Source organism: Anabrus simplex, chromosome 7, assembly GCF_040414725.1.
Source record: "Anabrus simplex isolate iqAnaSimp1 chromosome 7, ASM4041472v1, whole genome shotgun sequence".
NCBI lineage: Eukaryota > Metazoa > Arthropoda > Insecta > Orthoptera > Tettigoniidae > Anabrus > Anabrus simplex.
In genome coordinates this window covers 172,107,104-172,133,562 of record NC_090271.1, presented here as the reverse complement: position 1 = coordinate 172,133,562, position 26,459 = coordinate 172,107,104, and the positions used below count along the sequence as shown (strand labels likewise).

General features: G+C 46.8%; 59 non-coding genes across 59 annotated transcripts; all 59 read left to right on the top strand.

The window, feature by feature from the left end:
- The first annotated feature begins 268 nt into the window (after positions 1–268).
- On the top strand, positions 269–342 carry TRNAN-GUU (transfer RNA asparagine (anticodon GUU)). Its single transcript has one exon. It is a non-coding gene; the product is annotated as a tRNA-Asn (tRNA).
- A 1,406-nt stretch (positions 343–1,748) lies between these two features.
- TRNAN-GUU (transfer RNA asparagine (anticodon GUU)) lies at positions 1,749–1,822 on the top strand. Its single transcript has one exon. It is a non-coding gene; the product is annotated as a tRNA-Asn (tRNA).
- Positions 1,823–2,074: 252 nt separating this feature from the next.
- TRNAN-GUU (transfer RNA asparagine (anticodon GUU)) lies at positions 2,075–2,148 on the top strand. The gene has a single exon. It is a non-coding gene; the product is annotated as a tRNA-Asn (tRNA).
- Positions 2,149–2,402: 254 nt separating this feature from the next.
- On the top strand, positions 2,403–2,476 carry TRNAN-GUU (transfer RNA asparagine (anticodon GUU)). Its single transcript has one exon. It is a non-coding gene; the product is annotated as a tRNA-Asn (tRNA).
- Positions 2,477–3,054: 578 nt separating this feature from the next.
- Positions 3,055–3,128, top strand: TRNAN-GUU (transfer RNA asparagine (anticodon GUU)). The gene has a single exon. It is a non-coding gene; the product is annotated as a tRNA-Asn (tRNA).
- A 251-nt stretch (positions 3,129–3,379) lies between these two features.
- On the top strand, positions 3,380–3,453 carry TRNAN-GUU (transfer RNA asparagine (anticodon GUU)). The gene has a single exon. It is a non-coding gene; the product is annotated as a tRNA-Asn (tRNA).
- A 251-nt stretch (positions 3,454–3,704) lies between these two features.
- Positions 3,705–3,778, top strand: TRNAN-GUU (transfer RNA asparagine (anticodon GUU)). Its single transcript has one exon. It is a non-coding gene; the product is annotated as a tRNA-Asn (tRNA).
- A 421-nt stretch (positions 3,779–4,199) lies between these two features.
- TRNAN-GUU (transfer RNA asparagine (anticodon GUU)) lies at positions 4,200–4,273 on the top strand. The gene has a single exon. It is a non-coding gene; the product is annotated as a tRNA-Asn (tRNA).
- Positions 4,274–4,524: 251 nt separating this feature from the next.
- TRNAN-GUU (transfer RNA asparagine (anticodon GUU)) lies at positions 4,525–4,598 on the top strand. Its single transcript has one exon. It is a non-coding gene; the product is annotated as a tRNA-Asn (tRNA).
- A 252-nt stretch (positions 4,599–4,850) lies between these two features.
- On the top strand, positions 4,851–4,924 carry TRNAN-GUU (transfer RNA asparagine (anticodon GUU)). The gene has a single exon. It is a non-coding gene; the product is annotated as a tRNA-Asn (tRNA).
- A 577-nt stretch (positions 4,925–5,501) lies between these two features.
- Positions 5,502–5,575, top strand: TRNAN-GUU (transfer RNA asparagine (anticodon GUU)). The gene has a single exon. It is a non-coding gene; the product is annotated as a tRNA-Asn (tRNA).
- Positions 5,576–6,152: 577 nt separating this feature from the next.
- Positions 6,153–6,226, top strand: TRNAN-GUU (transfer RNA asparagine (anticodon GUU)). The gene has a single exon. It is a non-coding gene; the product is annotated as a tRNA-Asn (tRNA).
- Positions 6,227–6,477: 251 nt separating this feature from the next.
- TRNAN-GUU (transfer RNA asparagine (anticodon GUU)) lies at positions 6,478–6,551 on the top strand. The gene has a single exon. It is a non-coding gene; the product is annotated as a tRNA-Asn (tRNA).
- Positions 6,552–7,116: 565 nt separating this feature from the next.
- Positions 7,117–7,190, top strand: TRNAN-GUU (transfer RNA asparagine (anticodon GUU)). The gene has a single exon. It is a non-coding gene; the product is annotated as a tRNA-Asn (tRNA).
- Positions 7,191–7,440: 250 nt separating this feature from the next.
- TRNAN-GUU (transfer RNA asparagine (anticodon GUU)) lies at positions 7,441–7,514 on the top strand. The gene has a single exon. It is a non-coding gene; the product is annotated as a tRNA-Asn (tRNA).
- A 583-nt stretch (positions 7,515–8,097) lies between these two features.
- TRNAN-GUU (transfer RNA asparagine (anticodon GUU)) lies at positions 8,098–8,171 on the top strand. The gene has a single exon. It is a non-coding gene; the product is annotated as a tRNA-Asn (tRNA).
- Positions 8,172–8,422: 251 nt separating this feature from the next.
- TRNAN-GUU (transfer RNA asparagine (anticodon GUU)) lies at positions 8,423–8,497 on the top strand. The gene has a single exon. It is a non-coding gene; the product is annotated as a tRNA-Asn (tRNA).
- A 93-nt stretch (positions 8,498–8,590) lies between these two features.
- On the top strand, positions 8,591–8,664 carry TRNAN-GUU (transfer RNA asparagine (anticodon GUU)). The gene has a single exon. It is a non-coding gene; the product is annotated as a tRNA-Asn (tRNA).
- Positions 8,665–8,915: 251 nt separating this feature from the next.
- On the top strand, positions 8,916–8,989 carry TRNAN-GUU (transfer RNA asparagine (anticodon GUU)). Its single transcript has one exon. It is a non-coding gene; the product is annotated as a tRNA-Asn (tRNA).
- A 579-nt stretch (positions 8,990–9,568) lies between these two features.
- On the top strand, positions 9,569–9,642 carry TRNAN-GUU (transfer RNA asparagine (anticodon GUU)). Its single transcript has one exon. It is a non-coding gene; the product is annotated as a tRNA-Asn (tRNA).
- Positions 9,643–9,894: 252 nt separating this feature from the next.
- On the top strand, positions 9,895–9,968 carry TRNAN-GUU (transfer RNA asparagine (anticodon GUU)). The gene has a single exon. It is a non-coding gene; the product is annotated as a tRNA-Asn (tRNA).
- A 577-nt stretch (positions 9,969–10,545) lies between these two features.
- Positions 10,546–10,619, top strand: TRNAN-GUU (transfer RNA asparagine (anticodon GUU)). Its single transcript has one exon. It is a non-coding gene; the product is annotated as a tRNA-Asn (tRNA).
- Positions 10,620–10,872: 253 nt separating this feature from the next.
- On the top strand, positions 10,873–10,946 carry TRNAN-GUU (transfer RNA asparagine (anticodon GUU)). The gene has a single exon. It is a non-coding gene; the product is annotated as a tRNA-Asn (tRNA).
- A 251-nt stretch (positions 10,947–11,197) lies between these two features.
- On the top strand, positions 11,198–11,271 carry TRNAN-GUU (transfer RNA asparagine (anticodon GUU)). The gene has a single exon. It is a non-coding gene; the product is annotated as a tRNA-Asn (tRNA).
- A 252-nt stretch (positions 11,272–11,523) lies between these two features.
- Positions 11,524–11,598, top strand: TRNAN-GUU (transfer RNA asparagine (anticodon GUU)). Its single transcript has one exon. It is a non-coding gene; the product is annotated as a tRNA-Asn (tRNA).
- Positions 11,599–11,849: 251 nt separating this feature from the next.
- TRNAN-GUU (transfer RNA asparagine (anticodon GUU)) lies at positions 11,850–11,923 on the top strand. The gene has a single exon. It is a non-coding gene; the product is annotated as a tRNA-Asn (tRNA).
- A 239-nt stretch (positions 11,924–12,162) lies between these two features.
- On the top strand, positions 12,163–12,236 carry TRNAN-GUU (transfer RNA asparagine (anticodon GUU)). Its single transcript has one exon. It is a non-coding gene; the product is annotated as a tRNA-Asn (tRNA).
- Positions 12,237–12,487: 251 nt separating this feature from the next.
- On the top strand, positions 12,488–12,561 carry TRNAN-GUU (transfer RNA asparagine (anticodon GUU)). Its single transcript has one exon. It is a non-coding gene; the product is annotated as a tRNA-Asn (tRNA).
- Positions 12,562–12,813: 252 nt separating this feature from the next.
- Positions 12,814–12,888, top strand: TRNAN-GUU (transfer RNA asparagine (anticodon GUU)). Its single transcript has one exon. It is a non-coding gene; the product is annotated as a tRNA-Asn (tRNA).
- A 251-nt stretch (positions 12,889–13,139) lies between these two features.
- TRNAN-GUU (transfer RNA asparagine (anticodon GUU)) lies at positions 13,140–13,213 on the top strand. Its single transcript has one exon. It is a non-coding gene; the product is annotated as a tRNA-Asn (tRNA).
- A 721-nt stretch (positions 13,214–13,934) lies between these two features.
- On the top strand, positions 13,935–14,008 carry TRNAN-GUU (transfer RNA asparagine (anticodon GUU)). Its single transcript has one exon. It is a non-coding gene; the product is annotated as a tRNA-Asn (tRNA).
- Positions 14,009–14,585: 577 nt separating this feature from the next.
- On the top strand, positions 14,586–14,659 carry TRNAN-GUU (transfer RNA asparagine (anticodon GUU)). The gene has a single exon. It is a non-coding gene; the product is annotated as a tRNA-Asn (tRNA).
- Positions 14,660–14,911: 252 nt separating this feature from the next.
- On the top strand, positions 14,912–14,986 carry TRNAN-GUU (transfer RNA asparagine (anticodon GUU)). The gene has a single exon. It is a non-coding gene; the product is annotated as a tRNA-Asn (tRNA).
- Positions 14,987–15,563: 577 nt separating this feature from the next.
- TRNAN-GUU (transfer RNA asparagine (anticodon GUU)) lies at positions 15,564–15,637 on the top strand. The gene has a single exon. It is a non-coding gene; the product is annotated as a tRNA-Asn (tRNA).
- Positions 15,638–15,871: 234 nt separating this feature from the next.
- On the top strand, positions 15,872–15,945 carry TRNAN-GUU (transfer RNA asparagine (anticodon GUU)). The gene has a single exon. It is a non-coding gene; the product is annotated as a tRNA-Asn (tRNA).
- A 565-nt stretch (positions 15,946–16,510) lies between these two features.
- On the top strand, positions 16,511–16,584 carry TRNAN-GUU (transfer RNA asparagine (anticodon GUU)). The gene has a single exon. It is a non-coding gene; the product is annotated as a tRNA-Asn (tRNA).
- Positions 16,585–16,836: 252 nt separating this feature from the next.
- On the top strand, positions 16,837–16,910 carry TRNAN-GUU (transfer RNA asparagine (anticodon GUU)). Its single transcript has one exon. It is a non-coding gene; the product is annotated as a tRNA-Asn (tRNA).
- A 581-nt stretch (positions 16,911–17,491) lies between these two features.
- Positions 17,492–17,566, top strand: TRNAN-GUU (transfer RNA asparagine (anticodon GUU)). The gene has a single exon. It is a non-coding gene; the product is annotated as a tRNA-Asn (tRNA).
- Positions 17,567–17,660: 94 nt separating this feature from the next.
- Positions 17,661–17,734, top strand: TRNAN-GUU (transfer RNA asparagine (anticodon GUU)). The gene has a single exon. It is a non-coding gene; the product is annotated as a tRNA-Asn (tRNA).
- A 744-nt stretch (positions 17,735–18,478) lies between these two features.
- On the top strand, positions 18,479–18,550 carry TRNAN-GUU (transfer RNA asparagine (anticodon GUU)). The gene has a single exon. It is a non-coding gene; the product is annotated as a tRNA-Asn (tRNA).
- A 581-nt stretch (positions 18,551–19,131) lies between these two features.
- On the top strand, positions 19,132–19,205 carry TRNAN-GUU (transfer RNA asparagine (anticodon GUU)). Its single transcript has one exon. It is a non-coding gene; the product is annotated as a tRNA-Asn (tRNA).
- Positions 19,206–19,456: 251 nt separating this feature from the next.
- TRNAN-GUU (transfer RNA asparagine (anticodon GUU)) lies at positions 19,457–19,530 on the top strand. Its single transcript has one exon. It is a non-coding gene; the product is annotated as a tRNA-Asn (tRNA).
- A 252-nt stretch (positions 19,531–19,782) lies between these two features.
- On the top strand, positions 19,783–19,856 carry TRNAN-GUU (transfer RNA asparagine (anticodon GUU)). The gene has a single exon. It is a non-coding gene; the product is annotated as a tRNA-Asn (tRNA).
- A 252-nt stretch (positions 19,857–20,108) lies between these two features.
- TRNAN-GUU (transfer RNA asparagine (anticodon GUU)) lies at positions 20,109–20,182 on the top strand. Its single transcript has one exon. It is a non-coding gene; the product is annotated as a tRNA-Asn (tRNA).
- Positions 20,183–20,433: 251 nt separating this feature from the next.
- On the top strand, positions 20,434–20,507 carry TRNAN-GUU (transfer RNA asparagine (anticodon GUU)). Its single transcript has one exon. It is a non-coding gene; the product is annotated as a tRNA-Asn (tRNA).
- Positions 20,508–21,086: 579 nt separating this feature from the next.
- On the top strand, positions 21,087–21,160 carry TRNAN-GUU (transfer RNA asparagine (anticodon GUU)). Its single transcript has one exon. It is a non-coding gene; the product is annotated as a tRNA-Asn (tRNA).
- Positions 21,161–21,412: 252 nt separating this feature from the next.
- On the top strand, positions 21,413–21,486 carry TRNAN-GUU (transfer RNA asparagine (anticodon GUU)). Its single transcript has one exon. It is a non-coding gene; the product is annotated as a tRNA-Asn (tRNA).
- A 581-nt stretch (positions 21,487–22,067) lies between these two features.
- TRNAT-GGU (transfer RNA asparagine (anticodon GUU)) lies at positions 22,068–22,141 on the top strand. The gene has a single exon. It is a non-coding gene; the product is annotated as a tRNA-Thr (tRNA).
- A 251-nt stretch (positions 22,142–22,392) lies between these two features.
- On the top strand, positions 22,393–22,466 carry TRNAN-GUU (transfer RNA asparagine (anticodon GUU)). The gene has a single exon. It is a non-coding gene; the product is annotated as a tRNA-Asn (tRNA).
- A 251-nt stretch (positions 22,467–22,717) lies between these two features.
- On the top strand, positions 22,718–22,791 carry TRNAN-GUU (transfer RNA asparagine (anticodon GUU)). The gene has a single exon. It is a non-coding gene; the product is annotated as a tRNA-Asn (tRNA).
- Positions 22,792–23,043: 252 nt separating this feature from the next.
- TRNAN-GUU (transfer RNA asparagine (anticodon GUU)) lies at positions 23,044–23,117 on the top strand. The gene has a single exon. It is a non-coding gene; the product is annotated as a tRNA-Asn (tRNA).
- A 251-nt stretch (positions 23,118–23,368) lies between these two features.
- On the top strand, positions 23,369–23,442 carry TRNAN-GUU (transfer RNA asparagine (anticodon GUU)). Its single transcript has one exon. It is a non-coding gene; the product is annotated as a tRNA-Asn (tRNA).
- Positions 23,443–23,694: 252 nt separating this feature from the next.
- On the top strand, positions 23,695–23,768 carry TRNAN-GUU (transfer RNA asparagine (anticodon GUU)). Its single transcript has one exon. It is a non-coding gene; the product is annotated as a tRNA-Asn (tRNA).
- A 251-nt stretch (positions 23,769–24,019) lies between these two features.
- Positions 24,020–24,093, top strand: TRNAN-GUU (transfer RNA asparagine (anticodon GUU)). Its single transcript has one exon. It is a non-coding gene; the product is annotated as a tRNA-Asn (tRNA).
- Positions 24,094–24,344: 251 nt separating this feature from the next.
- Positions 24,345–24,418, top strand: TRNAN-GUU (transfer RNA asparagine (anticodon GUU)). The gene has a single exon. It is a non-coding gene; the product is annotated as a tRNA-Asn (tRNA).
- Positions 24,419–24,997: 579 nt separating this feature from the next.
- On the top strand, positions 24,998–25,071 carry TRNAN-GUU (transfer RNA asparagine (anticodon GUU)). The gene has a single exon. It is a non-coding gene; the product is annotated as a tRNA-Asn (tRNA).
- Positions 25,072–25,309: 238 nt separating this feature from the next.
- On the top strand, positions 25,310–25,383 carry TRNAN-GUU (transfer RNA asparagine (anticodon GUU)). Its single transcript has one exon. It is a non-coding gene; the product is annotated as a tRNA-Asn (tRNA).
- A 252-nt stretch (positions 25,384–25,635) lies between these two features.
- TRNAN-GUU (transfer RNA asparagine (anticodon GUU)) lies at positions 25,636–25,709 on the top strand. The gene has a single exon. It is a non-coding gene; the product is annotated as a tRNA-Asn (tRNA).
- A 234-nt stretch (positions 25,710–25,943) lies between these two features.
- TRNAN-GUU (transfer RNA asparagine (anticodon GUU)) lies at positions 25,944–26,017 on the top strand. Its single transcript has one exon. It is a non-coding gene; the product is annotated as a tRNA-Asn (tRNA).
- The last annotated feature ends 442 nt before the right edge of the window (positions 26,018–26,459 follow it).

Sequence of the window (26,459 nt, the reverse complement as noted above, 5' to 3'; positions counted from 1 at the left end):
GTGGCGATATGGTTTTACGACAGTAGACATGGATATTAGGTTGTGGGATATTCTTGTACAGAGCAGGTATAAACTCGATTTTATTTTTGCTTGTAGCACGCCTCTGTAGCGCAATCGGTTAGCGCGTTCGGCTGGTAACCCAAAGATTGGTGGGACGATCCCACAAGGGGGGCGATGTGGTTTTCGATAGTAGTCATGGATATCAGGTTATGGAATTCTCAAGTAGAGAGGAGAAAATTAACACGGTTTTAATTTTTGCTTCTTGCACGCTTCCGTGGCGCAATCGGTTAGCGCGTTCGGCTGTTAACCGAAAGGTTGGTGGTTCGACCCCACCCGGTGGCGATAACATTTAATGATTGTAGTCATGGATATTAGCTTATGGTATACGCCTGTACAGATGACAAACATGAGCTCGGTTTTATTACTGACATTTGCCCGCCTCTGTGGCGCAATCGTCTGTTAACCGAAAGGTTACTGTTCGATTCCACCCGGGTGGCGATGTGGTTTTACGACAGTAGTCATGGACATTATGTTATGGGATATTCTTGTACAGAGGGCAAATATGAACTCGGTTTTATTTTTCCTGTTTGCACGTCTCCATGGAGCAATCGGTTAGCGCGTTCGGCTTTTAACCGAACGGTTGGTGGTTCGATCCCACCCGGGGGCGATATACTTTATGACTGTAGAAATGGACATTAGCTTATGGTATACGCCTTTCATCATCATCATCATCATCATCTGTTTACCCTCCAGGTTCGGTTTTTCCCTCGGACTTAGCGAGGGATCCCACCTCTACCGCCTCAAGGGCAGTGTCCTGGAGTTTCAGACTCTTGGTCGGGGGATACAACTGGGGAGTATGACCAGTACCTCGCCCAGGCGGCCTCACCTGCAATGCTGAACAGGGGCCTTGTGGATGGATGGGAAGATTGGAAGGGATAGGCAAGGAAGAGGGAAGGAAGCGGCCGTGGCCTTAAGTTAGGTACCATCCCGGCATTCGCCTGGAGGAGAAGTGGGAAACCACGGAAAACCACTTCCAGGATGGCTGAGGTGGGAATCGAACCCACCTCTACTCAGTTGACCTCCCGAGGCTGAGTGGACCCCGTTCCAGCCCTCGTACCACTTTTCAAATTTCGTGGCAGAGCCGGGAATCGAACCCGGACCTCCGGGGGTGGCAGCTAATCACGCTAACCACTACACCACAGAGGCGACGGTATACGCCTTTACAGATGCAAAAACATTAACTCGGTTGTATTAGTGCCATTTGTCCGCCTCTGTGGCGCAATCGGCTGTTAACCGAACGGTTATTGCCTCGATTCCACCCGGGGGCGATGTGATTTTACGACAGTAGTCATGGACATTACGTTATGGGATATTCTTGTACAGAGGAGAAATATGAACTCGGTTTTATTTTTGATTGTTGCACGCCTCCGCGGCGCAAGCGGTTAGCGCGTTCGGCTGTTAACGTAAAGGATGGTGGTTCGATCATACCCGGTGGCGACGTGATTTTATGACTGTAGACATGGATATTAGCTTATGGTATACGCCTGTACAGATGACACACATGAACTCGGTTTTATTACTGCCATTTGTCCACCCCTGTGCCGCAATCGACTGTTAACCGAAAGGTTATTGGTTCGATTCCAACGGGGGGCGATGTGGTGTTACGACAGTAGTCATGGATATTAGGTAATGGGATACTCGTGTACAGAGGAAAAATATAAAATCGGTTTTATTTTTGCTATGAGCACGCCTCCGTGGCGCAATCGGTTAGCGCGTTCGGCTGTTAACCGAAAGGTTGGTGGTTCGATCCCACCCGGGGGCGATGTCATTTTATGACTGTAGTCATGGACATTACCTTATGGTATACGCCTGTACAGATGACAAACATGAACTCGTTTTTATTACTGCCATTTGTCCACCCCTGTGGCGCAATCGACTGTTAACCGAAAGGTTACTGGTTCGATTCCACCCGGGTGGCGTTATGGTTTTACGACAGTAGTCATGGACATTATGTTATGGGATATTCTTGTACACAGGAGAAAAATGAACTCGGTTACATTTTGGCTTGCTGCACGCCTCCGTGGCGCAATCGGTTAGCGCGTTCGGCTGTTAACCGAAAGGAAGGTGGTTCGATCCCACCCGGGGGCGATATCATTTTATGACTGTAGTCATGGACATTACCTTATGGTATACGCCTGTACAGATGACAAACAAGAACTCGGTTTTATTACTGCCATTTGTCCACCCCTGTGGCGCAATCGACTGTTAACCGAAAGGTTACTGGTTCGATTCCAACGGGGGGCGATGTGGTGTTACGACAGTAGTCATGGATATTAGGTATATTAGGGATACTCGTGTACAGAGGAAAAATATAAAATCGGTTTTATTTCTGCTATGAGCACGCCTCTGTGGCGCAATCGGTTAGCGCGTTCGGCTGTTAACCCATAGGTTGCTGGTTCGATCCCACCCGGGGGCGATATCATTTTATGACTGTAGGCATGGACATTAGCTTATGGTATACGCCTGTACAGATGACAAACATGAACTCGGTTTTATTACTGCCATTTGTCCACCCCTGTGGCGCAATCGACTGTTAACCGAAAGGTTATTGCTTCGATTCCACCCGGGGGGCGATATGGTTTTACGACAGTAGTCATGGACATTATGTTATGCGATATTCTTCTACAGAGGACAAATATGAACTCGGTTCTATTTCTGCTTTTTGCACACCTCCGTGGCGCAATCGGTTAGCGCGTTCGTCTGTTAACCGAAAGGTTGGTGGATCGGTCCCACCCGGTGGCGATATCATTTTATGACTGTAGTCATGGATATTAGCTTATGGTATACGCCTGTACAGATGACAAACATGAACTCGGTTTTATTACTGCCATTCGTCCGCCTGTGTGGCGCAATCGGCTGTTAACCGAAAGGTTATTCGTTCGATTCCACCAGGGGGGCGATATGGTTTTACGACAGTAGTCATGGACATTAGGTTATGGGATATTCTTGTACAGAGGAGAAAAATGAACACGGTTTTATTTTTCCTATGAGCACGCCTCCGTGGCGCAATCGGTTAGCGCGTTCGGCTGTTAACCGAAAGGTTGGTGGTTCGATCCCACCCGGTGGCGATAACATTTTATGACTGTAGTCATGGATATTAGCTTATGGTATACGCCTGTACAGATGACAAACATGAACTCGGTTTTATTACTGCCATTCGTCCGCCCTTGTGGCGCAATCGGCTGTTAACCGAATGGTTATTGGTTCGATTCCGCCCGGGTGGCGATATGGTTTTCGACAGTGGTCATGGACACTAGGTTATGGGATATTCTTGTACAGAGGAGAAAAATGAACACGGTTTTATTTCTGCTTCTTGCACGCCTCCGTGGCGCAATCGGTTAGCGCATTCGGCTGTTAACCCAAAGGTTGGTGGTTCGATCCCACACGGGGGGATATTATTTTATGACTGTAGGCATGGACATTAGCTTATTGTATACGCCTGTACAGATGACAAACATGAACTCGGTTTTATTACTACCATTTGTCCGCCCCTGTCGCGCAATCGGCTGTTAACCGAAAGGTTATTGCTTCGATTCCACCCGGGTGGCGATATGGTTTTACGACAGTAGTCATGGACATTATGTTATGGGATATTCTTGTACAGAGGAGAAAAATGAACACGCATTTATTTTACCTTCTTGCACGCCTCCGTGGCGCAATCGGTTAGCGCGTTCGGCTGTTAACCGAAAGGTTGGTGGTTCGATCCCACCCGGTGGCGGTAACATTTTATGACTGTAGTCATGGATATTAGCTTATGGTATACGCCTGTACAGATGACAAACATGAACTCGGTTTTATTACTGCCATTTGCCCGCCTCTGTGGCGCAATCGGCTGTTAACCGAAAGGTTATTTGTTCGATTCCACCCGGGTGGCGATGTGGTGTTACGACAGTAGTCATGGATATTAGGTAATGGGATACTCGTGTACAGAGGAAAAATATAAATTCGGTTTTATTCCTGCTACGAGCACGCCTCCGTGGCGCAATCGGTTAGCGCGTTTGGCTGGTAACCCGAAGGTTGGTGGTTCGATCCCACAAGGGGGGCGATGTGGTTTTCGATAGTAGTCATGGATATTAGGTTATGGGATATTCTTGTACAGAGGAGAGAAATGAACACGGTTTTATTTGTGCTATGAGCACGCCTCCGTGGCGCAATCGGTTAGCGCGTTCGGCTGTTAACCGAAAGGTTGGTGGTTCGACCCCACCCGGTGGCGATAACATTTTATGACTGTAGTCATGGATATTAGCGTATGGTATACGCCTGTACAGATGACAAACACGAACTCGGTGTTATTACTGCCATTTGTCCGCCTCTGTGGCGCAATCGGCTGTTAACCGAAAGGTTATTGGTTCGATTCCACCCGGGTGGCGATATGGTTTTCGACAGTGGTCATGGACATTAGGTTATGGGATATTCTTGTACAGAGGAGAGAAATGAACACGGTTTTATTTCTATTTCTTACACGCCTCCGTGGCGCAATCGGTTAGCGCGTTCGGCTGTTAACCGAAAGGTTGGTGGTTCGATCCCACCCGGTGGCGGTAACATTTTATGACTTTAGTCATGGATATTAGCTTATTGTATTCGCCTGTACAGATGACAAACATGAACTCGGTTTTATTACTGCCATTTGTCCGCCTCTGTGGCGCAATCGGCTGTTAACCGAATGGTTATTCCTTCGATTCCACCCGGCGGGCGATATGGTTTTAGGACAGTAGTCATGGACATTAGGTTATGGGATATTCTTGTACAAAGGAGAAAAATGAACACGGTTTTATTTTTGCTTCTTGCACGCCACCGTGGCGCAATCGGTTAGCGCGTTCGGCTGTTAACCGAAAGGTTGGTGGTTCGATCACACCCGGTGGCGATAACATTTTATGATTTTAGTCATGGATATTAGCATTTTTTTACGCCTGTACAGATGACAAACATGAACTCGGTCTTATTACTGACATTTGTCCAACCCTGTGGCGCAATCGACTGTTAACCGAAAGGTTATTGCTTCGATTCCAATCGGTTGGCTATATGGTCTTACGACAGTAGTCATGGACATTAAGTTATGGTATACTCTTGTACAGAGGACAGAAATGAACTCGGTTTTATTTTTGTTGTTCGCACGCCTTTTGTGGCGCAATCGGTTAGCGCGTTCGGCTGTTATCCTAAAGGTTGGTGGTTCGATACCACCCCGGGGCGACATCATTTTATGACTGTAGTCATGGACATTACCGTATGGTATACGCCTGCACAGATGACAAACATGAACACGGTTTTATTACTGCCATTTGTCCACCACTGTGGCGCAATCGACTGTTAACCGAAAGGTTACTGGTTCGATTCCAACCGAAGGCGATGTTGTGTTACGACAGTAGTCATGGATATTAGGTAATGGGATACTCGTGTACAGAGGACAAATATGAACTCGGTTCTACTTCAGCTTTTTGCACGCCTCCGTGGCGCAATCGGTTGGCGCGTTCGGCTGTTAACCGAAAGGTTGGTGGATCGATCCCTCCCGGAGGCGATATCAATTTATGACTGTAGTCATGGATATTAGCTTATGGTATACGCCTGTACAGATGACCAACATGAACTCGGTTTTATTACTGCCATTCGTCCGCCTGTGTGGCGCAACCGGCTGTTAACCGAAAGGTTATTCGTTCGATTCCACCCGGGGGGCGATATGGTTTTACGACAGTAGTCATGGACATTAGGTTATGGGATATTCTTGTACAGAGGAGAAAAATGACCACGGTTTTATTTTTGCTATGAGCACGCCTCCGTGGCGCAATCGGTTAGCGCGTTCGGCTGTTAACGAAATGTTGGTGGTACGAACCCACCCGGTGGCGATAATATTCTATGATTGTAGTCATGGATATTAGCTTATGGTATACGCCTGTACAGATGATAATCATGATCTCGGTTTTATTACTGCCATTTGTCCGCCTCTGTGGTGCAATCGGCTGTTAACCGAAAGGTTATTGGTTCGATTCCACCCGGGGAACGATATCGTTTTACGACAGTAGTCATGGACATTAGGTTATGGGATATTCTTGTACAGAGGAGAAAAATGAACACGGTTTTATTTTTACTATGCGCACGCCTCCGTGGCGCAATCGGTTAGCGCGTTCGGCTGTTAACCGAAAGGTTGGTGGTTCGATCCCACCCGGTGGCGATAACATTTTATGACTGTAGTCATGGATATTAGCTTATGGTATACGCCTGTACAGATGACAAACACGAACTCGGTGTGATTACTGCCATTTGTCCGCCCCTGTGGCGCAATCGGCTGTTTACCGAGAGGTTATTGGTTCGATTCCACCCGGGTGGCGATTAGTTTTTCGACAGTGGTCATGGACAATAGGTTATGGGATATTCTTGTACAGAGGAGAAAAATGAACACGGTTTTATTTCTGCTTCTTGCACGCCTCCGTGGCGCAATCGGTTAGCGCGTTCGGCTGTTAACCGAAAGGTTGGTGGTTCGATCCCACCCGGTGGCGATAACATTTTATGACTGTAGTCATGGATATTAGCTTATGGTATACGCCTGTACAGATGACAAACACGAACTCGGTTTTATTACTACCATTTGTCCGCCTGTGTGGCGCAATCGGCTGTTAACCGAAAGGTTATTGCTTCGATTCCACCCGGGGGGCGATATGGTTTTACGACAGAAGTCATGGATATTCGGTTATGGGATATTCTTGTACAGAGGGCAAATATGAACTCGGTTTTATTTCTGATATTTGTACATCTTCGTGGCACAGTCGGTTATCGCGTTCGGCTGTTAACCGAAGGTTTGGTGGTTCGATTCCACCCGGCGGCGATAAAATTTTATGACTGAAGTCATGGACATTAGCTTATGGTATACGCCTGTAGAGATGACAAACATGAACTCGGTTTTATTACTGCCATTTGTCCACCTGTGTGGCGCAATCGGCTGTTAACCGAAAGGTTATTCGTTCGATTCCACCCGGGGGGCAACAGTAGTCATGGACATTATGTTATGGGATATTCTTGTACAGAGGAGAAAAATGAACACGGTTTTATTTTTGCTTCTTGCACGCCTCCGTGGCGCAATCGGTTAGCGTGTTCGGCTGTTAACCGAAAGGTTGGTGGTTCAATCACACCCGGTGGCGATAACATTTTATGACTAGTCATGGATATTAGCTTATGGTATACGCCTGTACAGATGACAAACATGAACTCGGTTTTATTACTGCCATTTGCCCGCCTCTGTGGCGCAATCGGCTGTTAACCGAAAGGTTATTTGTTCGATTCCACCCGGGTGGCGATGTGGTGTTACGACAGTAGTCATGGATATTAGGTAATGGGATACTCGTGTACAGAGGAAAAATATAAAATCGGTTTTAGTCTTGCTATGAGCCCGCCTCCGTGGCGCAATCGGTTAGCGCGTTCGGCTGTTAACCGAAAGGTTGGTGGTTCGATCCCACCCGGGGGCGATATCGTTTTATGACTGTAGGCATGGACATTAGCTTATGGTATACGCCTGTACAGATGACAAACATGAACTCGATTTTATTACTGCCATTTGTCCACCCCTGTGGCGCGATCGACTGTTAACCGAACGGTTATTGCTTCGATTCTACCCGGGTGGCGATATTGTTTTACCACAGTGGTCATGGACATTAGGTTATGGGATATTCTTGTACAGAGCAGAAAAAAAAACACGGTTTTATTTTTGCTTGTTGCGCGCCTCCATGGCGCAATCGGCTAGCGCGTTCGACTGTAAACCGAAAGGTTGGTGGTTCGATCCCATCCGATGGCGATATCATTTTATGACTGTCTGTAGTCATGGACATTAGCTTATGGTATACGCCAGTACAGATGCAAAAACATGAACTCGGTTGTGTTAGTGCCATTTGTCCCCCTCTGTGGCGCAATCGGCCGTTAACCGAAAGGTTATTTGTTCGATTGCACCCGGCTGGCGATATGGTTTTACGACAGTAGACATGGACATTAGGTTGTGGGATATTCTTGTACAGAGGAGAGAAATGAACACGGTTTTATTTTTGCTAAGAACCCGCCTCCGTGGCGTAATCGGTTAGCGCGTTCGGCTGTTAACCGAAAGGTTGGTGGTTCGACCCCACCCGGTGGCGATAACATTTTATGACTGTAGTCATGGATTTTAGCTTATGGTATATGCCTGTACAGATGACAAACACGAACTCGGTGTTATGACTGCCATTTGTCCGCCTCTGTGGCGCAACCGGCTGTTAACCGAAAGGTTATTGGTTCGATTCCACCCGGGTGGCGATATGGTTTTCGACAGTGGTCATGGAGATTAGTTTATGGGATATTCTTGTACAGAGGAGAGAAATGAACACGGTTTTATTTCTGCTTCTTGCACGCCTCCGTGGCGCAATCGGTTAGCGCGTTCGGCTGTTAACCGAAAGGTTGGTGGTTCGATCCCACAAGGGGGGCGATGTGGTTTTCGATAGAAGTCATGGATATTAGGTTATGGGATACTCAAGTACAGAGGAGAAAAATTAACACGATTTTATTTTTCTTCTTGCACGCCTCCGTGGCGCAATCGGTTAGCGCGTTCGGCTGTTAACCGAAAGGATGGTAGATCGATCCCACCCGGTGGCGATAACATTTAATGATTGTAGTCATGGATATTAGCTTATGGCATACGCCTGTACAGATGACAAACATGAACTCGGTTTTATTACTGCCATTTGCCCGCCTCTGTGGCGCAATCGTCTGTTAACCGAAAGGTTACTGTTCGATTCCACCCGGGTGGCGATGTGGTTTTACGACAGTAGTCATGGACATTATGATATGGGATATTCTTGTACACAGGAAAAAAATGAACTCGGTTACATTTTTGCTTGTTGCACGCCTCCGTAGCGCAATCGGTTAGCGCGTTCGGCTGTTAACCGAAAGGTTGGTGGTTCGATCCCACCCGGGGGCGATATCATTTTACGACTGTAGGCATGGACATTAGCTTACGGTATACGCCTGTACAGATGACAAACATGAACTCGGTCTTATTACTGACATTTGTCCACCCCTGTGGCGCAATCGACTGTTAACCGAAAGGTTATTGCTTCGATTCCACCCGGTTGGCTATATGGTCACACGACAGTAGTCATGGATATTAGGTAATGGTATACTCTTGTACAGAGGACAGAAATGAACTCGGTTTTATTTTTGTTGTTCGCACGCCTTTTGTGGCGCAATCGGTTAGCGCGTTCGGCTGTTATCCTAAAGGATGGTGGTTCCACCCCACCCGGTGGCGATACCATTTTATGACTGTAGGCATGGACATTAGCTTATGGTATACGCCTGTACAGATGACAAACATGATCTCTTTTTTAATACTGCAATTTGTCCGCCTCTGTGGTGCAATCGGCTGTTAACCCAAAGGTTCTTCGTTCGATTCCACCCGGGGAGCGATATGGTTTGACGACAGTAGTCATGGACATTAGGTTATGGGATATTCTTGTACAGAGGAGAAAAATGAACACGGTTTTATTTTTGCTATGAGCACGCCTCCGTGGCGCAATCGGTTAGCGCGTTCGGCTGTTAACCGAAAGGTTGGTGGTTCGATCCCACCCGGGGGCGATATCATTTTATGACTGTAGGCATGGACATTAGCTTATGGTATACGCCTGTACAGATGACAAACATGAACTCGGTTTTGTTACTGCCATTTGTCCACCCCTGTGGCGCAATCGACTGTTAACCGAAAGGTTATTGCTTCGATTCCACCCGGGGGGCGATATGGTTTTACGACAGTAGTCATGGACATTATGTTATGCGATATTCTTGTACAGAGGACAAATATAAACTCGGTTCTATTTCTGCTTTTTGCACACCTCCGTGGCGCAATCGGTTAGCGCGTTCGGCTGTTAACCGAAGGGATGGTGGATCGATCCCACCCGGTGGCGATATCATTTTATGACTGTAGTCATGGATATTAGCTTATGGTATACGCCTGTACAGATGACAAACATGAACTCGGTTTTATTACTGCCATTCGTCCGCCTGTGTGGCGCAATCGGCTGTTAACCGAAAGGTTATTCGTTCGATTCCACCCGGGGGGCGATATGGTTTTACGACTGTAGTCATGGACATTAGGTTATGGGATATTCTTGTACAGAGGAGAAAAATGAACACGGTTTTATTTTTGCTATGAGCACGCCTCCGTGGCGCAATCGGTTACTGCGTTCGGCTGTTAACCGAAAGGTTGGTGGTTCGATCCCACACGCTGGCGATAACATTTTATGACTGTAGTCATGGATATTAGCTTATGGTATACGCCTGTACAGGTGACAAACACGAACTCGGTGTTATTACTGCCATTTGTCCGCCTCTGTGGCGCAATCGGCTGTTTACCGAAAGGTTATTGGTTCGATTCCACCCGGGTGGCGATTAGGTTTTCGACAGTGGTCATGGACATTAGGTTATGGGATATTCTTGTACAGAGGAGAAAAATGAACACGGTTTTATTTCTGCTTCTTGTACGCCTCCGTGGCGCAATCGGTTAGCGCGTTCGTCTGTTAACCGAAAGGTTGGTGGTTCGATCCCACCCGGTGGCGATAACATTTTATGACTGTAGTCATGGATATTAGCTTATGGTATACGCCTGTACAGATGACAAACACGAACTCGGTTTTATTACTACCATTTGTCCGCCCCTGTGGCGCAATCGGCTGTTAACCGAAAGGTTATTGCTTCGATTCCACCCGGGGGGGCGATATGGTTTTACGACAGAAGTCATGGATATTCGGTTATGGGATATTCTTGTACAGAGGGCAAATATGAACTCGGTTTTATTTCTGCTTCTTGCACGCCTCCGTGGCGCAGTCGGGTAGCGCGTTCGGCTGTTAACCGAAAGGTTGGTGGTTCGATCCCACACGCTGGCGATAACATTTTATGACTGTAGTCATGGACATTACCTTATGGTATATACCTGTACAGATGGCAAACATGAACTCGGTTTTATTACTGCCATTTGTCCACCCCTGTGGCGCAATCGACCGTTAACCGAAAGGTTACTGTTCGATTCCACCCGGGTGGCGATGTGGTTTTACGACAGTAGTCATGGACATTATGTTATGGGATATTCTTGTACACAGGAGAAAAATGAACTCGGTTACATTTTTGCTTGCTGCACGCCTCCGTGGCGCAATCGGTCAGCGCGTTCGGCTGTTAACCGAAAGGTTGGTGGTTCGATCCCACCCGGGGGCGATATCATTTTATGACTGTAGGCATGGACATTAGCTTACGGTATACGCCTGTACAGATGACAAACATGAACTCGGTCTTATTACTGACATTTGTCCACCCCTGTGGCGCAATCGACTGTTAACCGAAAGGTTATTGCTTCGATTCCACCCGGTTGGCTATATGTTCTTACGACAGTAGTCATGGACATTAAGTTATGGTATACTCTTGTACAGAGGACAGAAATGAACTCGGTTTCATTTTTGTTGTTCGCACGCCTTTTGTGGCGCAATCGGTTAGCGCGTTCGGCTGTTAACCGAAAGGTTGGTGGTTCGATCCCACCCAGTGGCGGTAACATTTTATGACTGTAGGAATGGACATTAGCTTATGGTATACGCCTGTACAATTGACAAACATGAACTCGGTTTTATTACTGCCATTTGTCCGCCTCTGTGGTGCAATCGGCTGTTTACCGAGAGGTTATTGGTTCGATTCCACCCGGGTGGCGATTAGTTTTTCGACAGTGGTCATGGACATTAGGTTATGGGATATTCTTGTACAGAGGAGAAAAATGAACACGGTTTTATTTCTGCTTCTTGCACGCCTCCGTGGCGCAATCGGTTAGCGCGTTCGGCTGTTAACCGAAAGGTTGGTGGTTCGATTCCACCCGGCGGCGACAAAATTTTATGACTGTAGTCATGGACATTAGCTTATGGTATACGCCTGTACAGATGACAAACACGAACTCGGTTTTATTACTGCCATTTGTCCGCCTATGTGGCGCAATCGGCTGTTAAGCGAAAGGTTATTCGTTCGATTCCACCCGGGGGGCAACAGTAGTCATGGACATTATGTTATGGGATATTCTTGTACAGAGGAGAAAAATGAACACGGTTTTATTTTTGCTTCTTGCACGCCTCCGTGGCGCAATCGGTTAGCGCGTTCGGCTGTTAACCGAAAGGTTGGTGGTTCGATCACACCCGGTGGCGATATCATTTTTTGACTGTAGTCATGGACATTACCTTATGGTATATGCCTGTACAGATGGCAAACATGAACTCGGTTTTATTACTGCCATTTGTCCACCCCTGTGGCGCAATCGACCGTTAACCGAAAGGTTACTGTTCGATTCCACCCGGGTGGCGATGTGGTTTTACGACAGTAGTCATGGACATTATGTTATGGGATATTCTTGTACACAGGAGAAAAATGAACTCGGTTACATTTTTGCTTGCTGCACGCCTCCGTGGCGCAATCGGTCAGCGCGTTCGGCTGTTAACCGAAAGGTTGGTGGTTCGATCCCACCCGGGGGCGATATCATTTTATGACTGTAGGCATGGACATTAGCTTACGGTATACGCCTGTACAGATGACAAACATGAACTCGGTCTTATTACTGACATTTGTCCACCCCTGTGGCGCAATCGACTGTTAACCGAAAGGTTATTGCTTCGATTCCACCCGGTTGGCTATATGGTCTTACGACAGTAGTCATGGACATTAAGTTATGGTATACTCTTGTACAGAGGACAGAAATGAACTCGGTTTCATTTTTGTTGTTCGCACGCCTTTTGTGGCGCAATCGGTTAGCGCGTTCGGCTGTTAACCGAAAGGTTGGTGGTTCGATCCCACCCAGTGGCGGTAACATTTTATGACTGTAGGAATGGACATTAGCTTATGGTATACGCCTGTACAATTGACAAACATGAACTCGGTTTTATTACTGCCATTTGTCCGCCTCTGTGGTGCAATCGGCTGTTTACCGAGAGGTTATTGGTTCGATTCCACCCGGGTGGCGATTAGTTTTTCGACAGTGGTCATGGACATTAGGTTATGGGATATTCTTGTACAGAGGAGAAAAATGAACACGGTTTTATTTCTGCTTCTTGCACGCCTCCGTGGCGCAATCGGTTAGCGCGTTCGGCTGTTAACCGAAAGGTTGGTGGTTCGATCCCACCCGGTGGCGATAACATTTTATGACTGTAGTCATGGATATTAGCTTATGGTATACGCCTGTACAGATGACAAACACGAACTCGGTTTTATTACTACCATTTGTCCGCCCCTGTGGCGCAATCGGCTTTTAACCGAAAGGTTATTGCTTCGATTCCACCCGGGGGGCGATATGGTTTTACGACAGAAGTCATGGATATTCGGTTATGGGATATTCTTGTACAGAGGGCAAATATGAACTCGGTTTTATTTCTGATACTTCTACATCTTCGTGGCGCTGTCGGTTAGCGCTTTCGGCTGTTAACCGAAGGTTTGGTGGTTCGATTCCACCGGCGGCGATAAAATTTTATGACTGTAGTCATGGACATTAGCTTATGGTATACGCCTGTAGAGATGACAAACATGAACTCGGTTTTATTACTGCCATTTGTCCGCCTCTGTGGCGCAATCGGCTGTTAAGCGAAAGGTTATTCGTTCGATTCCACCCGGGGGGCAACAGTAGTCATGGACATTATGTTATGGGATATTCTTGTACAGAGGAGAAAAATGAACACGGTTTTATTTTTGCTTCTTGCACGCCTCCGTGGCGCAATCGGCTGTTAACCGAAAGGTTATTTGTTCGATTCCACCCGGGTGGCGATGTGGTGTTACGACAGTAGTCATGGATATTAGGTAATGGGATATTCTTGTACAGAGGAGAAAAATGAACACGGTTTTATTTCTGCTCCTTGCACGCCTCCGTGGCGCAATCGGTTAGCGTGTTCGGCTGTTAACCGAAAGGTTGGTGGTTCGATCACACCCAGTGGCGGTAACATTTTATGACTGTAGTCATGGATATTAGCTTATGGTATACGCCTGTACAGATGACAAACATGAACTCGGTTTTATTACTGCCATTTGCCCGCCTCTGTGGCGCAATCGGCTGTTAACCGAAAGGTTATTTGTTCGATTCCACCCGGGTGGCGATGTGGTGTTACGACAGTAGTCATGGATATTACGTAATGGGATATTCTTGTACAGAGGAGAAAAATGAACACGGTTTTATTTCTGCTACTTGCACGCCTCCGTGGCGCAATCGGTTAGCGCGTTCGGCTGTTAACCGAAAGGTTGGTGGTTCGGTCACACCCGTTGGCGATATCATTTTATGACTGTAGTCATGTATATTAGCTTATGGTATACGCCTGTACAGATGACAAACATGAACTCGGTGTTATTACTGGCATTTGTCCGCCTCTGTGGCGCAATCGTCTGTTAACCGAAAGGTTACTGTTCGATTCCACCCGGGTGGCGATGTGGTTTTACGACAGTAGTCATGGACATTATGTTATGGGATATTCTTGTACACAGGAGAAAAATAAACTCGGTTACATTTTTGCTTGCTGCACGCCTCCGTGGCGCAATCGGTTAGCGCGTTCGGCTGTTAACCGAAAGGTTGGTGGTTCGATCACACCCGGTGGCGATAACATTTTATGACTTTAGTCATGGATATTAGCTTATGGTATACGCCTGTACAGATGACAAACATGAACTCGGTCTTATTACTGACATTTGTCCACCCCTGTGGCGCAATCGACTGTTAACCGAAAGGTTATTGCTTCGATTCCACCCGGTTGGCTATATGGTCTTACGACAGTAGACATGGACATTAAGTTATGGTATACTCTTGTACAGAGGACAGAAATGAACTCGGTTTTATTTTTGTTGTTCGCACGCCTTTTGTGGCGCAATCGGTTAGCGCGTTCGGCTGTTATCCTAAAGGTTGGTGGTTCGATACCACCCGGGGGCGACATCATTTTATGACTGTAGCCATGGACATTACCGTATGGTATACGCCTGCACAGATGACAAACCTGAACTCGGTTTTATTACTGCCATTTGTCCACCACTGTGGCGCAATCGACTGTTAACCGAAAGGTTACTGGTTCGATTCCAACCGAAGGCGATGTTGTGTTACGACAGTAGTCATGGATATTAGGTAATGGGATACTCGTGTACAGAGGACAAATCTGAACTCGGTTCTATTTCAGCTTTTTGCACGCCTCCGTGGCGCAATCGGTTGGCGCGTTCGGCTGATAACCGAAAGTTTGGTGGATCGTTCCCTCCCGGTGGCGATATCATTTTATGACTGTAGTCATGGATATTAGCTTATGGTATACGCCTGTACAGATGACAAACATGAACTCGGTTTTATTACTGCCATTCGTCCGCCTGTGTGGCGCAATCGGCTGTTAACCGAAAGGTTATTCTTTCGATTCCACCCGGGGGGCGATATGGTTTTACGACAGTAGTCATGGACATTAGGTTATGGGATATTCTTGTACAGAGGAGAAACATGACCACGGTTTTATTTTTGCTATGAGCACGCCTCCGTGGCGCAATCGGTTAGCGCGTTCGGCTGTTAACCGAAAGGTTGGTGGTTCGATCCCACCCGGTGGCGATAAGATTTTATGACTGTAGTCATGGATATTAGCTTATGGTATACGCCTGTACAGGTGACAAACACGAACTCGGTGTTATTACTGCCATTTGTCCGCCTCTGTGGCGCAATCGGCTGTTTACCGAAAGGTTATTGGTTCGATTCCACACGGGTGGCGATTAGTTTTTCGACAGTGGTCATGGACATTAGGTTATGGGATATTCTTGAACACGGTTTTAGTTCTGCTTCTTGCACGCCTCCGTGGCGCAATCGGTTAGCGCGTTCGGCTGTTAACCGAAAGGTTGGTGGTTCGATCCCACCCGGTGGCGATAATATTTTATGACTGTAGTCATGGATATTAGCTTATGGTATACGCCTGTACAGATGACAAACACGAACTCGGTTTTATTACTACCATTTGTCCGCCCCTGTGGCGCAATCGGCTGTTAACCGAAAGGTTATTGCTTCGATTCCACCCGGGGGGCGATATGGTTTTACGACAGAAGTCATGGATATTCGGTTATGGGATATTCTTGTACAGAGGGCAAATATGAACTCGGTTTTATTTCTGATATTTGTACATCTTCGTGGCGCAGTCGCTTATCGCGTTCGGCTGTTAACCGAAGGTTTGGTGGTTCGATTCCAACCGGCGGCGATAAAATTTTATGACTGAAGTCATGGACATTAGCTTATGGTATACGCCTGTAGAGATGACAAACATGAACTCGGTTTTATTACTGCCATTTGACCGCCTGTGTGGCGCAATCGGCTGTTAACCGAAAGGTTATTCGTTCCATTCCACCCGGGGGGCAACAGTAGTCATGGACATTATGTTATGGGATATTCTTGTACAGAGGAGAAAAATGAACACGGTTTTATTTCTGCTTCTTGCACGCCTCCGTGGCGCAATCGGTTAGCGCGTTCGGCTGTTAAGCGAAAGGTTGGTGGTTCGATCACACCCGGTGGCGATAACATTTTATGACTGTAGTCATGGATATTAGCTTATGGTATACGCCTGTACAGATGACAAACATGAACTCGGTTTCATTACTGCCATTTGCCCGCCTCTGTGGCGCAATCGGCTGTTAACCGAAAGGTTATTTGTTCGATTCCACCCGGGTGGCGATGTGGTGTTACGATAGTAGTCATGGATATTAGGTAATGGGATACTCGTGTACAGAGGAAATATATAAACTCGGTTTTATTCTTGCTATGAGCACGCCTCCGTGGCGCAATCGGTTAGCGCGTTCGGCTGTTAACCGAAAGGTTGGTGGTTCGATCACACCCGGTGGCGATAACATTTTATGACTGTAGGAATGGACATTAGCTTATGGTATACGCCTGTACAGATGACAAACATGAACTCGGTTTTATTACTGCCATTTGTCCACCCCTGTGGCGCAATCGACTGTTAACCGAAAGGTTATTGCTTCGATTCTACCCGGGTGGCGATATTGTTTTACGACAGTGGTCATGGACATTAGGTTATGGGATATTCTTGTACAGAGGAGAATAAAAAACACGGTTTTATTTTTGCTTGTTGCGCGCCTCCATGGCGCAATCGGCTAGCGCGTTCGACTGTAAACCGAAAGGTTGGTGGTTCGATCCCATCCGATGGCGATATCATTTTATGACTGTCTGTAGTCATGGACATTAGCTTATGGTATACGCCTGTACAGATGCAAAAACATGAACTCGGTTGTGTTAGGGCCATTTGTCCCCCTCTGTGGCGCAATCGGCCGTTAACCGAAAGGTTATTTGTTCGATTGCACCCGGCTGGCGATATGGTTTTACGACAGTAGACATGGACATTAGGTTGTGGGATATTCTTGTACAGAGGAGGTATGAACACGATTTTATTTTTGCTTGCAGCACGCCTCTGTGGCGCAATCGGTTAGCGCGTTCGGCTGTTAACCGAAAGGTTGGTGGTTCGATCCCACAAGGGGGGCGATGTGGTTTTCGATAGTAGTCATGGATATTAGGTTATGGGATATTCTTGTACAGAGGAGAGAAATGAACACGGTTTTATTTATGCTAAGAACCCGCCTCCGTGGCGCAATCGGTTGGCGCGTTCGGCTGTTAACCGAAAGGTTGGTGGTTCGACCCCACCCGGTGGCGATAACATTTTATGACTGTAGTCATGGATATTAGCTTATGGTATATGCCTGTACAGATGACAAACACGAACTCGGTGTTATTACTGCTACTTGTCCGCCTCTGTGGCGCAATCGGCTGTTAACCGAAAGGTTATTGGTTCGATTCCACCCGGGTGGCGATATGGTTTTCGACAGTGGTCATGGAGATTAGGTTATGGGATATTCTTGTACAGAGGAGAGAAATGAACACGGTTTTATTTCTGCTTCTTGCACGCCTCCGTGGCGCAATCGGTTAGCGCGTTCGGCTGTTAACCGAAAGGTTATTCCTTCGATTCCACCCGGGTGGCGATGTGGTGTTACAACAGTAGACATGGACATTAGGTTGTGGGATATTCTTGTACAGAGGAGGTATAAACTCGATTTCATTTTTGCTTGTAGCACGCCTCTGTGGCGCAATCGGTTAGCGCGGTCGGCTGGTAACCCAAAGGTTGGTGGGACGATCCCACACGGTGGCGATAACATTTAATGATTGTAGTCATGGATATTAGCTTATGGTATACGCCTGTACAGATGACAAACATGAACTCGGTTTTATTACTGCCATTTGCCCGCCTCTGTGGCGCAATCGTCTGTTAACCGAAAGGTTACTGTTCGATTCCACCCGGGTGGCGATGTGGTTTTACGACAGTAGTCATGGACATTATGTTATGGGATATTCTTGTACACAGGAGAAAAATGAACTCGGTTACATTTTTGCTTGTTGCACGCCTCCGTAGCGCAATCGGTTAGCGCGTTCGGCTGTTAACCGAAAGGTTGGTGGTGATCCCACCCGGGGGCGATATCATTTTATGACTGTAGGCATGGACATTAGCTTACGGTATACGCCTGTACAGATGACAAACATGAACTCGGTCCTATTACTGACATTTGTCCACCCCTGTGGCGCAATCGACTGTTAACCGAAAGGTTATTGCTTCGATTCCACCCGGTTGGCTATATGGTCTTACGACAGTAGTCATGGACATTAAGTTATGGTATACTCTTGTACAGAGGACAGAAATGAACTCGGTTTTATTTTTGTTGTTCGCACGCCTTTTGTGGCGCAATCGGTTAGCGCGTTCGGCTGTTATCCTAAAGGATGGTGGTTCGACCCCACCCGGTGGCGATACCATTTTATGACTGTAGGCATGGACATTAGCTTATGGTATACGCCTGTACAGATGACAAACATGATCTCTTTTTTTTAATACTGCAATTTGTCCGCCTCTGTGGTGCAATCGGCTGTTAACCCAAAGGTTCTTCGTTCGATTCCACCCGGGGAGCGATATGGTTTGACGACAGTAGTCATGGACATTAGGTTATGGTATATTCTTGTACAGAGGAGAAAAATGAACACGGTTTTATTTTTGCTATGAGCACGCCTCCGTGGCGCAATCGGTTAGCGCGTTCGGCCGTTAACCGAAAGGTTGGTGGTTCGATCCCACCCGGGGGCGATATCATTTTATGACTGTAGTCATGGACATTACCTTATGGTATACGCCTGTACAGATGACAAACATGAACTCGGTTTTATTACTGCCATTTGTCCACCCCTGTGGCGCAATCGACTGTTAACCGAAAGGTTACTGGTTCGATTCCAACGGGGGGCGATGTGGTGTTACGACAGTAGTCATGGATATTAGGTAATGGGATACTCGTGTACAGAGGAAAAATATAAAATCGGTTTTATTCTTGCTATGAGCACGCCTCCGTGGCGCAATCGGTTAGCGCGTTCGGCTGTTAACCCAAAGGTTGGTGGTTCGATCCCAGCCGGGGGCTATATCATTTTATGACTGTAGGCATGGACATTAGCTTATGGTATACGCCTGTACAGATGACAAACATGAACTCGGTTTTATTACTGCCATTTGTCCACCCCTGTGGCGCAATCGACTGTTAACCGAAAGGTTATTGCTTCGATTCCACCCGGGGGGCGATATGGTTTTACGACAGTAGTCATGGACATTATGTTATGCGATATTCTTGTACAGAGGACAAATATGAACTCGGTTCTATTTCTGCTTTTTGCACACCTCCGTGGCGCAATCGGTTAGCGCGTTCGGCTGTTAACCGAAAGGTTGGTGGATCGATCCCACCCGGTGGCGATATCATTTTATGACTGTAGTCATGGATATTAGCTTATGGTATACGCCTGTACAGATGACAAACATGAACTCGGTTTTATTACTGCCATTCGTCCGCCTGTGTGGCGCAATCGGCTGTTAACCGAAAGGTTATTCGTTCGATTCCACCCGGGGGGCGATATGGTTTTACGACTGTAGTCATGGACATTAGGTTATGGGATATTCTTGTACAGAGGAGAAAAATGAACACGGTTTTATTTTTGCTATGAGCACGCCTCCGTGGCGCAATCGGTTAGCGCGTTCGGCTGTTAACCGAAAGGTTGGTGGTTCGATCCCACACGTTGGCGATAACATTTTATGACTGTAGTCATGGATATTAGCTTATGGTATACGCCTGTACAGGTGACAAACACGAACTCGGTTTTATTACTGCCACTTGTCCGCCTCTGTGGCGCAATCGGCTGTTAACCGAAAGGTTATTGGTACGATTCCACCCGGGTGGCGATTAGGTTTTCGACAGTGGTCATGGACATTAGGTTATGGGATATTCTTGTACAGAGGAGAAAAATGAACACGGTTTTATTTCTGCTTCTTGCACGCCTCCGTGGCGCAATCGGTTAGCGCGTTCGGCTGTTAACCGAATGTTTGGTGGTTCGATCCCACCCGGTGGCGATAACATTTTATGACTGTAGTCATGGATATTAGCTTATGGTATACGCCTGTACAGATGACAAACACGAACTCGGTTTTATTACTACCATTTGTCCGCCCCTGTGGCGCAATCGGCTGTTAACCGAAAGGTTATTGCTTCGATTCCACCCGGGGGGGCGATATGGTTTTACGACAGAAGTCATGGATATTCGGTTATGGGATATTCTTGTACAGAGGGCAAATATGAACTCGGTTTTATTTCTGATATTTGTACATATTCGTGGCGCAGTCGGGTAGCGCGTTCGGCTGTTAACCGAAAGGTTGGTGTTTCGATCCCACCCGGTGGCGATAACATTTTATGACTTTAGTCATGGACATTAGCTTATGATATACGCCTGTACAGATGACAAACATGAACTCGGTTTTATTACTGCCATTTGTCCACCCATGTGGCGCAATCGACTGTTTACCGAAAGGTTATTGCTTCGATTCCACCCGGGTGGCTATATGGTTTTAGGACAGTAGTCATGGACATTATGTTGTGGGATATTCTTGTACAGAGGACAAATATGAACACGGTTCTATTTCTGTTTTTTGCACGCCTACGTGGCGCAATCGGTTAGCGCGTTCGGCTGTTAGCCGAAAGGTTGGTGGATCGATCCCACCCGGTGGCGATATCATTTTATGACTGTAGTCATGGATATTAGCTTAGGGTATACGCCTGTACAGATGACAAACATGAACTCGGTGTTATTACTGCCATTTGTCCGCCTCTGTGGCGCAATCGGCTGTTAACCGAAAGGTTACTCCCTCGATTCCACCCGGCGGGCGAAATGGTTTTAGGACAGTAGTCATGGACATTAGGTTATGGGATATCCTTGTACAGAGGAGAAAAATGAACACGGTTTTATTTTTGCTTCTTGCACGCCTCCGTGGCGTAATCGGTTAGCGCGTTCGGCTGTTAACCGAAAGGTTGGTGGTTCGATCACACCCGGTGGCGATAACATTTTATGACTGTAGTCATCGATATTAGCTTATGGTATACGCCTGTACAGATGACAAACAAGAACTCGGTTTTATTACTGCCATTTGCCCGCCTCTGTGGCGCAATCGGCTGTTAACCGAAAGGTTATTGCTTCGATTCCACCCGGGTGGCGATATTGTTTTACGACAGTGGTCATGGACATTAGGTTATGGGATATTCTTGTACAGAGGAGAAAAATAAACACGGGTTTATTTTTGCTTGTTGCGCGCCTCCATGGCGCAATCGGCTAGCGCGTTCGACTGTAAACCGAAAGGTTGGTGGTTCGATCCCATCCGATGGCGATATCATTTTATGACTGTCTGTAGTCATGGACATTAGCTTATGGTATACGCCTGTACAGATGCAAAAACATGAACTCGGTTGTGATAGTGCCATTTGTCCCCCTCTTTGGCGCAATCGGCCGTTAACCGAAAGGTTATTTGTTCGATTGCACCCGGGTGGCGATATGGTTTTACGACAGTAGACATGGATATTAGGTTGTGGGATATTCTTGTACAGAGCAGGTATAAACTCGATTTTATTTTTGCTTGTACCACGCCTCTGTAGCGCAATCGGTTAGCGCGTTCGGCTGGTAAACGAAAGGTTGGTGGTTCGACCCCACCCGGTGGCGATAACATTTAATGATTGTAGTCATGGATATTAGCTTATGGTATACGCCTGTACAGATGACAAACATGAGCTCGGTTTTATTACTGACATTTGCCCGCCTCTGTGGCGCAATCGTCTGTTAACCGAAAGGTTACTGTTCGATTCCACCCGGGTGGCGATGTGGTTTTACGACAGTAGTTATGGACATTATGTTATGGGATATTCTTGTACAGAGGAGAAAAATGAACTCGGTTATATTTTCGCTTGCTGCACGCCTCCGTGGCGCAATCGGTTAGCGCGTTCGGCTGTTAACCGAAAGGTTGGTGGTTCGATCCCACCCGGGGGCGATATCATTTTATGACTGTAGTCATGGACATTACCTTATGGTATACGCCTGTACAGATGACAAACAAGAACTCGGTTTTATTACTGCCATTTGTCCACCCCTGTGGCGCAATCGACTGTTAACCGAAAGGTTACTGGTTCGATTCCAACGGGGGGCGATGTGGTGTTACGACAGTAGTCATGGATATTAGGTAATGGGATACTCCTGTACAGAGGAAAAATATAAAATCGGTTTTATTTTTGCTATGAGCACGCCTCTGTGGCGCAATCGGTTAGCGCGTTCGGCTGTTAACCCAAAGGATGGTGGTTCGATCCCACCCGGGGGCGATATCATTTTATGACTGTAGGCATGGACATTAGCTTATGGTATACGCCTGTACAGATGACAAACATGAACTCGGTTTTATTACTGCCATTCGTCCGCCTGTGTGGCGCAATCGGCTGTTAACCGAAAGGTTTTTCGTTCGATTCCACCAGGGGGGCGATATGGTTTTACGACAGTAGTCATGGACATTAGGTTATGGGATATTCTTGTACAGAGGAGAAAAATGAACACGGTTTTATTTTTCCTATGAGCACGCCTCCGTGGCGCAATCGGTTAGCGCGTTCGGCTGTTACCCGACAGGTTGGTGGTTCGATCCCACCCGGTGGCGATAACATTTTATGACTGTAGTCATGGATATTAGCTTATGGTATACGTCTGTACAGATGACAAACATGAACTCGGTTTTATTACTGCCATTCGTCCGCCCTTGTGGCGCAATCGGCTGTTAACCGAATGGTTATTGGTTCGATTCCACCCGGGTGGCGATATGGTTTTCGACAGTGGTCATGGACATTAGGTTATGGGATATTCTTGTACGGAGGAGAAAAATGAACACGGTTTTATTTCTGTTTCTTGCACGCCTCCGTGGCACAATCGGTTAGCGCATTCGGCTGTTAACCCAAAGGTTGGTGGTTCGATCCCACCCGGGGGGGAAATTATTTTATGACTGTAGGCATGGACATTAGCTTATTGTATACGCCTGTACAGATGACAAACATGAACTCGGTTTTATTACTACCATTTGTCCGCCCCTGTCGCGCAATCGGCTGTTAACCGAAAGGTTATTGCTTCGATTCCACCCGGGGGGCGATATGGTTTTACGACAGTAGTCATGGACATTAGGTTATGGGATATTCTTGTACAGAGGAGAAAAATGAACACGCATTTATTTTACCTTCTTGCACGCCTCCGTGGCGCAATCGGTTAGCGCGTTCGGCTGTTAACCGAAAGGTTGGTGGTTCGATCCCACCCGGTGGCGATAACATTTTATGACTGTAGTCATGGATATTAGCTTATGGTATACGCCTGTACAATTGACAAACATGAACTCGGTTTTATTACTGCCATTTGTCCGCCTCTGTGGCGCAATCGGCTGTTAACCGAAAGGTTATGGGTTCGATTCCACCCGGGTTGCGATATGGTTTTCGACAGTGGTCATGGACATTAGTTTATGGGATATTCTTGTACAGAGGAGAAAAATGAACACGGTTTTATTTCTGCTTCCAGCACGCCTCCGTGGCGCAATCGGTTAGCGCGTTCGGCTGTTAACCGAAAGGTTGGTGGTTCGATCCCACCCGGTGGCGATAACATTTTATGACTTTAGTCATGGATATTAGCTTATGGTATACGCCTGTACAGATGACAAACATGAACTCGGTTTTATTACTGCCATTTGCCCGCCTCTGTGGCGCAATCGTCTGTTAACCGAAAGGTTACTGTTCGATTCCACCCGGGTGGCGATGTGGTTTTACGACAGTAGTCATGGACATTATGTTATGGGATATTCTTGTACACAGGAGAAAAATGAACTCGGTTACATTTTTGCTTGTTGCACGCCTCCGTGGCGCAATCGGTTAGCGCGTTCGGCTGTTAACCGAAAGGTTGGTGGTTCGATCCCACCCGGGGGCGATATCATTTTTTGACTGTAGGCATGGACATTAGCTTACGGTATACGCCTCTACAGATGACAAACATGAACTCGGTCTTATTACTGACATTTGTCCACCCCTGTGGCGCAAACGACTGTTAAATGAAAGGTTATTGCTTCGATTCCACCCGGTTGGCTATATGGTCTTACGACAGTAGTCATGGACATTAAGTTATGGTATACTCTTGTACAGAGGACAGAAATGAACTCGGTTTTATTTTTGTTGTTCGCACGCCTTTTGTGGCGCAATCGGTTAGCGCGTTCGGCTGTTATCCTAAAGGATATTGGTTCGACCCTACCCGGTGGCTATATCATTTTATGACTGTATGCATGGACATTAGCTTATGGTATACGCCTGTACAGATGACAAACACGAACTCGGTTTTATTACTGCCATTTGTCCGCCTCTGTGGCGCAATCGGCTGTTAACCGAAAGGTTATTGGTTCGATTCCACCCGGGGAACGATATGGTTTTACGACAGTATTCATGGACATTAGGTTATGGGATATTCTTGTACAGAGGAGAAAAATGAACACGGTTTTATTTTTGCTATGAGCACGCCTCCGTGGCGCAATCGGTTAGCGCGTTCGGCTGTTAACCGAAAGGTTGGTGGTTCGATCCCACCCGGTGGCGATAAGATTTTATGACTGTAGTCATGGATATTAGCTTATGGTATACGCCTGTACAGGTGACAAACACGAACTCGGTGTTATTACTGCCATTTGTCCGCCTCTGTGGCGCAATCGGCTGTTAACCGAAAGGTTATTCGTTCGATTCCACCCGGGGGGCAACAGTAGTCATGGACATTATGTTATGGGATATTCTTGTACAGAGGAGAAAATGAACACGGTTTTATTTTTGCTTCTTGCACACCTCCGTGGCGCAATCGGTTAGCGTGTTCGGCTGTTAACCGAAAGGTTGGTGGTTCGATCACACCCGGTGGCGGTAACATTTTATGACTGTAGTCATGGATATTAGCTTATGGTATACGCCTGTACAGATGACAAACATGAACTCGGTTTTATTACTGCCATTTGCCCGCCTCTGTGGCGCAATCGGCTGTTAACCGAAAGGTTATTTGTTCGATTCCACCCGGGTGGCGATGTGGTGTTACGACAGTAGTCATGGATATTAGGTAATGGGATACTCGTGTACAGAGGAAAAATATAAATTCGGTTTTATTCTTGCTACGAGCACGCCTCCGTGGCGCAATCGGTTAGCGCGTTCGGCTGTTAACCGAAAGGTTGGTGGTTCGATCCCACCCGGTGGCGATAAGATTTTATGACTGTAGTCATGGATATTAGCTTATGGTATACGCCTGTACAGGTGACAAACACGAACTCGGTGTTATTACTGCCATTTGTCCGCCTCTGTGGCGCAATCGGCTGTTTACCGAAAGGTTATTGGTTCGATTCCACACGGGTGGCGATTAGTTTTTCGACAGTGGTCATGGACATTAGGTTATGGGATATTCTTGAACACGGTTTTAGTTCTGCTTCTTGCACGCCTCCGTGGCGCAATCGGTTAGCGCGTTCGGCTGTTAACCGAAAGGTTGGTGGTTCGATCCCACCCGGTGGCGATAATATTTTATGACTGTAGTCATGGATATTAGCTTATGGTATACGCCTGTACAGATGACAAACACGAACTCGGTTTTATTACTACCATTTGTCCGCCCCTGTGGCGCAATCGGCTGTTAACCGAAAGGTTATTGCTTCGATTCCACCCGGGGGGCGATATGGTTTTACGACAGAAGTCATGGATATTCGGTTATGGGATATTCTTGTACAGAGGGCAAATATGAACTCGGTTTTATTTCTGATATTTGTACATCTTCGTGGCGCAGTCGCTTATCGCGTTCGGCTGTTAACGGAAGGTTTGGTGGTTCGATTCCAACCGGCGGCGATAAAATTTTATGACTGAAGTCATGGACATTAGCTTATGGTATACGCCTGTAGAGATGACAAACATGAACTCGGTTTTATTACTGCCATTTGACCGCCTGTGTGGCGCAATCGGCT